Source organism: Chrysemys picta, chromosome 10, assembly GCF_011386835.1.
Source record: "Chrysemys picta bellii isolate R12L10 chromosome 10, ASM1138683v2, whole genome shotgun sequence".
NCBI lineage: Eukaryota > Metazoa > Chordata > Testudines > Emydidae > Chrysemys > Chrysemys picta.
The window spans coordinates 34176247-34186550 of NC_088800.1; positions in this window are offsets into that span (position 1 = coordinate 34176247).

Genomic DNA, 10304 nt, shown 5'->3' on the forward strand with positions numbered 1-10304 from the left:
GAGAGGAGCCATCATGAAGAATCCCTTAGCTACCACCTAAGCTGGAACAAGAGTTGTACCAGGGGAAAGAATTGTGCCCAGGCCTGGAAGGTGTCCAGTCTGAGGAAAAAAACTTACTAAAGCATCTCTGAGGGTGAGATTATCTGTATTTAGTTTGATTAGACATAGATTTGCATGTTTTATTTTATTTTGCTTGGTGACTTATTTTGTTCTGTCTGTTACTACTTGGAACCACTTAAATCCTACTTTCTGTATTTAATAAAATCACTTTTTACGTATTAATTAACTCAGAGTATGTATTAATACCTGGGGGAGCAAACAATTGTGCATATCTCTCTATCAGTGTTATAGAGGGCAAACAATTTATGAGTTTACCCTGTATAAGCTTTATACAGGGTAAAATGGATTTATTTGGGTTTAGACCCCATTGGGAGTTGGGCATCTGAGTGTTAAAGAAAAGCACACTTCTGTGAGCTGCTTTCAGGTAAACCTGCAGCTTTGGGGCAAGTAATTCAGACCCTGGGTCTTTGTTGGAGCAGACGGGAGTGTCTGGCTCAGCAAGACAGGGTGCTGGAGTCCTGAGCTGGCAGGGAAAATAGGAACAGGGGTAGTCTTGGCACATCAGTTGGCAGCTCCCAGGGGGGTTTCTGTGATCCAACCCATCACACCATCCTGTTGTGTTTCTCAGCAATAAACATTCTGAGAGGGAAAGCCACTGGTCAGTCTCAGAAAAAGAATGTTACATCATTGTGTATGCTCTGGAGAAGCTATGCCCCTACATTTGGGGACAGCGGTTCCACCTGCAGACTGACCATGCTGCACTGTAGTGGCTTCACACAGTCAAAGAGACTAACAAAAAACTTATTTGGTGGAGTTTAGCTCTGCAAGACTTTTTCCCAGAATCAGCCGGGTAAAAATGTCCCTGCATTCTAAGTCATTGTAGTCCCTGAAATGTAAAAAATACTGTTTAGTTCTTCATGTAATTATTAGTAAAATTAGAGGTGCATGTATCTTATTAACTGTTTCCTAAACCTCCAGGAAGAAATTCCAGCCGATGTGGACCTGACCTGAACCAGGCTAGCCAGCACCATCTGTGATTTGGGGGACATGTGATAAATAAAGTGGGGGGATAGCTCCCTTTGATGGACACCCAGCCAGCCAGTTAGCTGTAAAATCCCTCTTGGTAGCTGCTGTTTACTTGCTTTACCTGTAAAGGGTTAAAAAGTCCACCAGGTTAAAAAAAAAAAGTGGGCACCTGACTAAAGAGCCAATGGGAAGGTTAGAACTTTTTAAAATGGGAAAAGAAACTTTCCCTTTGTCTGTTGTTCTCTGGACTGGAGGAACACGGAGCAGCAATGCTATAAGCAGAAATGCTGTGTAAGGTTTGAACCAGCTTCATGGCAACGAAATAGTTAAGCTAGAGTAGGGCAGCCTGTGCATGAAGTTGAGGTCAGGAACCGAAACCCTAGAAAAACTAGTCTTCCCAAAGCGACACACCACGGAGAAGACAGACCCAGATCAAGCCTAGACATCCAGCTCCATGACACAAATGCAGGGAAAGGATGGGGGACCGGGAACTTCCTAGGAGGGAAGGGTCAGCCCTCCCCAACCCGAGATCCAGGTGCCAGGATGGAGGGATGCCTTTAACTCAGGCCAAGTTCTAACTGAGGCAGAAAGGAATTTCTTCCTAGAAATAAGCGTTTGGAAGCGGAGGACAAGCGTTTGGAGGCAGAAATGGAGGCAAAGTGCTTGGAAGTGGAGGAGAGGAGAGGGGAGAAGTGCTTGGAAATAAAGTGCTTGGAGATGGAAATGGAGCTGAAGTGCTTAGAGCTAGAAAAGGCTAAGCTGGATCAACCAGGTAACCCTAACAGTCCTTCTCCAGGTACCACTCCTCATTCCAAGAAATTCCCCACATACAAGGTAGGCGATGATCCAGAGGCCTTCTTAGAAAATTTTGAAAGGGCCTGCCTTGGATACGACACCCCTATAGACCAGTATATGGTGGAACTGAGGCCACAGCTCAGTGGACCCTTAGCAGAGGTGGCAGCTGAAATGCCTAAAGAACACATGAACAAGTACAAACTTTTTAAACAAAAGGTCAAAATTAGAATGGGGTTAACACCCGAGCATGCCCGCCAGCGGTTCAGAGCCCTAAGGTGGAAACCAGACATGGCATTTTCCTGACACGCCTACCACATTGTAAAAAAATTGGGATGCCTGGATATCAGGAGCAAATGTTAAACCTCTGGAAGATCTGTTTCTCCTAATGCAAATGGAGCAGTTCTTAGAGGGCATTCCTGAGGAAATAGAAAGGTACATCTGTCAGGGTTCCCTCTCCACTCTGAACTCTGGGGTACAGATGTGGGGACCCGCATGAAAGACCCCCTACGCTTATATTCCACCAGCTTAGGTTAAAAACTTACCCAAGGCACAAATTCCTCTCCTTGTCCTTGGACGGTATTGCTGCAACCATCAAGTGATTTAAACAAACATTCAGGGAGGAGCCACTTGGAGCCCTATCTCCCCCAAAATATCCCCCCAAGCCTCTTCATCCCCTTTCTTGGGGGGCTTGAGAATAATATACCAACCGATAGGTTAACAAAGTGAGCACAGACCAAATCCCTGGTTTTTAGGACACTGAAAATCAATCAGGTTCTTAAAAAAAGAATTTTATTAAAAAAAAAAAAAGTAAAAGAATCACACCTGCAAAATCAGGATGGAAGATAACTTCACAGGGTAAATAAAAAGATTTAAAACACAGAGGATTCCCCTCTAGGCTCAACTTCAAAGTTACAAAAACAGGAATAAACCTCCCTCTTAGCATAGGGAAAATTCACAAGCTAAAACAAAAGAATCTAACGCATTTCATTGCTATTACTTACAATTTCTGTAATTTTTAGATGTATCAATTCAGGATCTTTTTAGGAGCTGGGTTACCTGCTTGGTCTCTCTCTTTGTCCCAAGAGGGATCCAACAAAGAGAGCACAAACAAAACCTTTCCCCGCCTCAGATTTGAAAGTATCTTCTTTCCCCACTGGTCCTTCTGGTCAGGTGCCAACTAGGTTAATTGAACTGATTAACCCCTTACAGGTAAGTGATTCTGTACCTCTGGCCAGGAGGGATTTATGTTACTGCATACATAAAGGTTGTTACCCTTCCCTTTATATTCATGACAACATCCTAGATGGGAAGACCAAAACTGTAATCGAGGCGGGGGAGATCGGAACCAAATGGGTGGGGGTGGCAGAGAAGAAGAAAGCTAGTAGCAGTTGGAGCAGGGATACCAGAAGGGGCAACCTGAGATGACACCCCACCATCTAGGGTCAGCCCAAAGCCCCACCTCGCAAGGAGGAACCCTCCACACAGCCAGAGAGACCCCAGATGCCCTCCATCTGAAGAAGTGGTTTTTTACCCACGAAAGGTTAAGCTTAACTCCCTGACTCTTCCAAGAGAAAAAAAATCAATTCATATTCAAAGGGTGGGCTCCAGAGCAAAGTTGGCTGTCTTCCAGAAGCATTTGCTTAACCCCGTGTAACACAATATGACAATATAATTTTAAAATAACAGTGTAATTACTGGCCCATTTTCGAGATGTCTACCATCAGTGGTTTTTGAAGCTTAAATATATCCGAAGATCAAACGTTCTGGTAGCCTGCCTCAGATATGAATGGCAAAGCAGAACATTTACTTCTTGTATTCAAAATTTCTTCCTATGTCTTTGTACGGTGCCTGTCACAATGAGGCCCAATCCGGACTGCGACATTTGAGCACTACCTCAATACAAAAAGTAATTCCTGCAAGGAAATTACCATTCCCATGTAGTTATTGATGCTGTTCTTTTATTCCACTTTCTGCACTTCCTCTGCTGCTCTAGAAATTGCTATTATTATATAGTCACAGTCACAGGTTCTGCCACAGGATCTCAGGACATTCCTAATCAGGTTTCCCCTCAGCCACCACCAAGAAGAGGTAAACAGCTTTCTGCCACAATCCATTTCTACATCCTCCTCCACTGAACTGAAGTGCTAAAGGGCGAGTGTCAGAAATGCCATCAGATTTCTTGGCTGCTGTTTTTATCATCATTGTATCTCAATTATTTATTATTATATGTCATCGTATCAATAAGGACAGCAATATAAAACAGTTCAGTGGTTTCATAAATGGGTATGTTTGTTGTTCTGCCAAAAAATTGCAAACCTATACTTTAGCTGGGCTTGTAATTATCTAGATGTGCTGGTGGACATTATAATCATAGTGTGTGAGTGTGTATATATATATATCTCAGTGCATTGGCAAAATAACTGCTTAATAGAAATGGACTGTCTTCGGAATGTAGGGTCTTTGTTATTGTCCAGTTTGTCCCACTCCAATCTGCTAACCAGGCCTAGCTGGTGGGCATTTTTACCTCTCTTTTCCTGTCCTCACACACAAAAGGGCTGAGTCTGATTAGCAATTGCACTGATGTAGATCAGGAGCAACTTCAGTTAAGTTAATAAATGCCAGTTTCATACCAATGTGAGATGACAGTCAGCCCCCAGTCCAAAAGTTCTTCTTTTTTGATCTCTGATGTAGTTAATGCACAATCCATTTCAGCTTGGTGTTTGTGTGGACAGGCTTTACATCATACCTCCATAACACACTATGAAAACTTTACCTTGAGTTTTACTTATCATCTTTGGCATTCTTCCCTTCTATGTCACAGAACCATGCTCAGTGCTTTCAAGAGCAAACAGACTGTAATCAAAATGAATGGAAGAGACCGAACATTTTCACTGACTGTTCCTCCAGGCCTTTCAATAGACTTCCTGCAAAAACAATTCAATGAAATTTTTCAATGAATTTTTTTTTTCAATGAAAGCAGGCAGACGCGCGCTTCATGGTTGCATACTGTTTATTGTGTGGGGTATCCACACACAAACCTGACAATGTGATTCCACCCTAAAAGTTACTTTGTAAAGATGGCATTTGGGGGTCCCACATTCACTGGCCTCACTAACTTCCATATTAAATAGACTCAGCTAGCAAGTAACAAGTGTTTTTTTTCCTACCTGACATTTCCATATTTATTGGGTTTAGGTGCAAGGAGCAGAGAAGGGGAACGAACTTGTGTCTGGGGCGGACGTAGCCTCCCAGTTCAATGGTTGCACTATACTAAACTGCTGAGGGGGCACTGACCACTCACAGCAACACCCTTCACCCCATCACCATAACTCTAATCCCAGCCTGCAAAGGGGAGGCTCGGGGGGAGGGGGCCAGCCCTGCACCCCCCCGCAGCAGTGCCTCCTGTCCTGCGGGGCTATGCCCAGCTATCTGCTCCTTATGTTGCAACCTGGCACACGGGATCACAGTGCCACTCTGGATTGGCTCAGCCACCCTTTCATCATGACAGAGGGGTAGCCAGGCCTAGCCTGGACAGCGCAGTGACCCTGTGCACCAGGGCGCAACACCTGGAGCAGAGAGCCAGCCCAGCCCTTTGGGACAAGAGCCACCAGGGTGGGCTGGCTCTTCAACTCCCACTACCCAGGGGCCTCCCCTTCACAAGGGACTGGGAGAAGCGTATGTTCGCCTGTTTTTGCACCCTTGCTTTCATGATTTCTCTGGTTGCAACTGAATCCATGAACCCCCGTAAAAGACTCCTATCCCCGCCTCTCCCCCGCCCCACCTTGTGTAATATTACAGGCTGTGATGCTGAAGAGTAAGAGGAGATGACCAGAACACACAGAATCAGGCTTTTCCATATTTATCCCTTTCAAGAAAATAAGACGGAGGCAGCTACTATGTCCCCTGGAAAGCATTAACTCTGACAAGGATTTAGCGGTCATAATGGACCAACAGCTCACCGAGAGCTCCCAGCGCAATGCTGTTGTAAAATGGGCTAATGCCCATAATGGAGATGTAAATGGGAGTAACAAGGTGGTTTTACTTTTGTATACAGCATTGGTGAGACTAATTCTAATGCTACGTCCAGTTTGGATGTCTACATTTTAAAAAACATATTGAAAAAATTGGAGAGGGTACTGGAATAAATACCTTACAGCAAGAGACGTAAAGAGCTCGATCTGTTTTAGTATCAAAAAGAAAATTACAGGGTGATTTGATTACAATGTATAACTGCCTTCACAGGGAGAAAATACCAGGTACCTAAGGACTTAATCTTGTGGAGAAAGCATAACAAGAACCAATGGCTGGAAACTGAAGCCAGACAAATTTATATGAGAAATAAGGCACACATTTTTAACAGCAAGGATGATTAACCATTGAAACAAACTGCTAAGGCAAGTGGTGGATTTTCCATCTCTTGATTATTATTATTTCTGTTAATGTAGAGCCTTGGAGTCCAAGTAATGGGCAAGGATCCCCTTGTGCTGTACCTGCCCCAAGCGTCGTCAATCAAGACTAGTGGATGCTTTAGCCAAATACAAGTAACTGAGCTCAATACAGGAGGTAACCGGGTGAAATTTAATGGTCTGTGATATGCAGGAGGTCAGACACGATGATCTAATAGTCCCTTCTGGCATTAAACTCTCTGAATCTATGAAAGGCAGGATGTGGAAAAATGTTCCAATGTTGGTCTTTTTCTGCCTCTTCGCTGCTCAGCTCTTGTTGTTTTTTCAGAGAATGAAAATAACATTTCATAATTACCTGCTCCCTGAACCCAAGGGTCTCTTGATTTAAAAAAGGAAAAAATAGGGACATGTAATATTGCATAGTTTAGTAGTATTAATAATAGTAGAGTGACCAGGATTAAGTGAGTCTTACAAGAAAAGACCTCCTTGGAGATATTTTAAGACATTAGCTCATGGTTTCTAACCAGCAGCATTTGGTGTGGCATCTGAGCAGACCCTCGCATTATATATCAGGGCAGGTGCAGAAGACTGTACTATAAATACTTCCACCTTTAAGGAAATTAGCAGACTGTAGGGAACTGCCTTCTTGGATGACAGAAGTTCAGATGGGAACAGATCATTTTCTAAAGCAAAAATTGTAAAATCATTTTAGAAAATGCCAGTGGTTTATTACCCATTTTACTATTTCCCAATCTTAAATTAACACCTGCACTGCACATTTTAGAAACATGACTGAAAACATTCACAGTGGTGACACTGAGAGCTTTTAGTACATGAGCTGTAATATTCACAGACATTTTTATATATATGACATATATATATATGAAGATATACCTATCTCATAGAACTGGAAGGAACCCCAAAAGGTCATCCAGTCCAGCCCCCTGCCTTCACTAGCAGGACCAAGTACTGATTCTTGCTGCAGATCCCTAAGTGGTCCCCTCAAGGATTGAACTCACAATATATATTATATTTATATAAATATATATTATATTTATTGTAAAACTCTTTGAGATCCTTAGCTGAAAAGATCAATACAAACTGTTGGCAAAGCCTGCCTAATTGATCAGTAATTGTGATTTTTTTTCTGACCCCCAAAATTCATGTTGTTCTCTCCATCCCAAATTTATTTTTATGGACCCTAATTATAAAAATGTTTCAGATCTCTGGGAGACCTTTGTTCAAATCAGGTTTTGCCTGTACTGGATAGCTCAGTGGTTTGAGCATTGGCCTGCTAAACCCAGGGTGGTGAGTTCAGTCCTTGAGGGGGCCACTTAGGGATCTGGGGCAAAAATCAGTACCTGGTCCTGCTAGTGAAGGCAGGTGGCTGGACTCAATGAAATAAATTAGTGTTGCTAACTCTCTCCCTGCATAAAACAGACCTATGAGCTCATACAACTGACCTATTTGAGTGCTTAATCACCTTTATCTGTTTGCCAAGAACTGGCAAAACCAGTCCTCATCAGTAGCTAGGTGTCATGTCTTAACAGCTCAGACACAGCCATTCAGGGAAAGAAGAACAATTTAAAAAAAAAGTGTGTGTGAGAGAGAGAGAAACCTGACAAATTCAAAAACCCTGTTTGAAATGCATCTGTGATGGTGAAAAGTTTTATTCCTAAAAAACAGCCTTATCAGTAAGGGATGTGTTTCAAGGCAATATGCATATGAATACTACATCTCTTTACTCTTTTGCATCTGATGCCATGCATCTGAAGAAGTGGTTTTTTTACCCACAAAAGCTTAAGCCCAAATAAATCTGTTAGTCTTTAAGGTGCCACCAGACTCCTCGTTGTTTTTGTGGATACAGACTAACATGGCTAACCCTCTGACATTTGCTCCTTTGTGTGTTTTCAGAATCTTCAATGAGACCTAACCTGAGCTCTGAACAAAGAGAGACATCCCTCCCAAGTTACATTCCATGGCTGCATGTGGTCTAAGAAAAGGCAGCTTCCAGTCATGTTCTGAGAGGTAGAACCATCTAGCAATTAAGCTTTCTAGATAACAGACCCCTTTGTTGTAGGGAAAACTAAAAGTATTGTTTAAACATACTCTTTCTGTATCTTTCTTCTCTGTGTTGTCCAACTTTTAAAAAGCCTAATTTATTTAACAAAACACAACATTACTGCAATAGGTATTTTCCTCTAGCAACATCAATTATCTTTGTCATCTTGCCAGAGACAGGTAAAACAGTTGTTAAGGAGCCAGTGTGCTTGTTGTGAATTACAACCTCAACTCAGCCAAAGTGCTATGGCAGAGATTTCTGGCTAAAAGTGGTGAAAGAGTAACTGGAGCTAACAGTAACGTATGAGTATTATCGTTATCTTGGAAAATTAGTGTTTGTGCTGCATCATTTTTCAGTATTCATAATTAACTTCAGAACATACTTTCCTCAAGTATCACTTTTTAAAGCAGACGTATATATCTCTTAAATGCAAGGCCTACCTTTTCTAGCTAGATGGAGCAGAAATACCCAAGCAACTTGAAATGCTCAGTAAAAGGTAAGATGAACATGTTTGTACATGTTTGTGCTTCACTTCTCCTCTATCAGAAAAACAATTTAAATCACCTCTAAAATTCAGATCCATGGGAGACCGTGGAGTCTTGATATAAACAAACTTCACTAACCAGAGATTATAGTGTGAGAAGAACCTCAAGATTTCCTTTTTCCTGGGGAGGCGGCAACTTCCTCTAGGTATCTTCCTGAGATCCAAGGATTGCCCCCTCCGTCTCCCTCCCCCCAATATACACGTTACTTTCCAACTTCCCCATCCCACCCTTGAGGCTCCCAGGTCAGGGCCAACATCCTTTCAGCTAAAGGGAACTGAATGCGAGTCTTGTCAGAGCCTATCAGCCCCACTCCTTAATTGGCTCTTCAGGATGTTTTTTAATTTTGCAAGACATTCATTCTACCCAGAGGGCAACAGAGCTACCTCATACTATTCCCAGCCCCACAGCATTTTACACTTTTCAAGTCATTTTTAGTTTTGGAACCCTAGCATCTGCATGAAACATATGCTCCATTTCAAAATAAAATCGGTTTGCCATGCAAAATGTATTTAGGTTTTGTTTTTTTTAAATCCATACTAACCCAGGTAAGAGCCCAATCCTGCTCCCACTGAAGCTAATGGAAGTTAAGGAGGCAGTCACAAATAAATGACTAAGCAGACAAATTAATTTACAAAGGATTTTTAAAAACAGACTCTTTGTTCCTATCTAGCTATACTTAAAATACATTCCCCACAACTTTGTCTTATGACACCTCAGCCAGATGGAATTAACCATTGACACCTAGTCTCAGTTGAAATCCATTTTAAAGGAAGACAGAGGGAAGAATTTCATCTTCTAGAGATATCCCTATTACTATCTTTTACTCTTGTAGGACAATCAGATACCATCGCAATGAGCACTACAATTATCCTTTACTGTAGGGATAACAATAAAGAAAGCATATCCTTAGCTGGTGAAATTATACATTCTGTAGTAGAGATTGGTCCAAACACCTTTGACTTTACACCATTTGATATGTGAACTCAGATCCTGCAAATGGCCACTGCCTTTATAATGTGCTGAAACCAACCCACAGACCCAAACTCTGGTGAGTTGAAATTGCGGGTTGTTTGTTTTTTGGTTTGTTCCACCTCCTTCCCGCCCCTCCCCCGTTGATTCTCTGAACATTGAAATTCAAAGGGAGATGGGTACTTACCTCCCTTGGCTCCTTTGATTCACAGCTCTAATTGCCCCAGCAGCTAGGGTGACCAGAAAACAAGTGTGAAAATTTGGGACACTTTTTTTTTTCTGGGGAGACAGGTATAGTTGCCTATATAAGGCAAAGCCTCTAATATCGGTACAGTCCCAATAATATCGGGATGTCTGATCACCCTAGCAGCAGGTAAGCATGCTAGAAGCTGTTGGAGCTTGGCCTATGCTATGGCTAACATTGATTCAGTTGAACTAGTC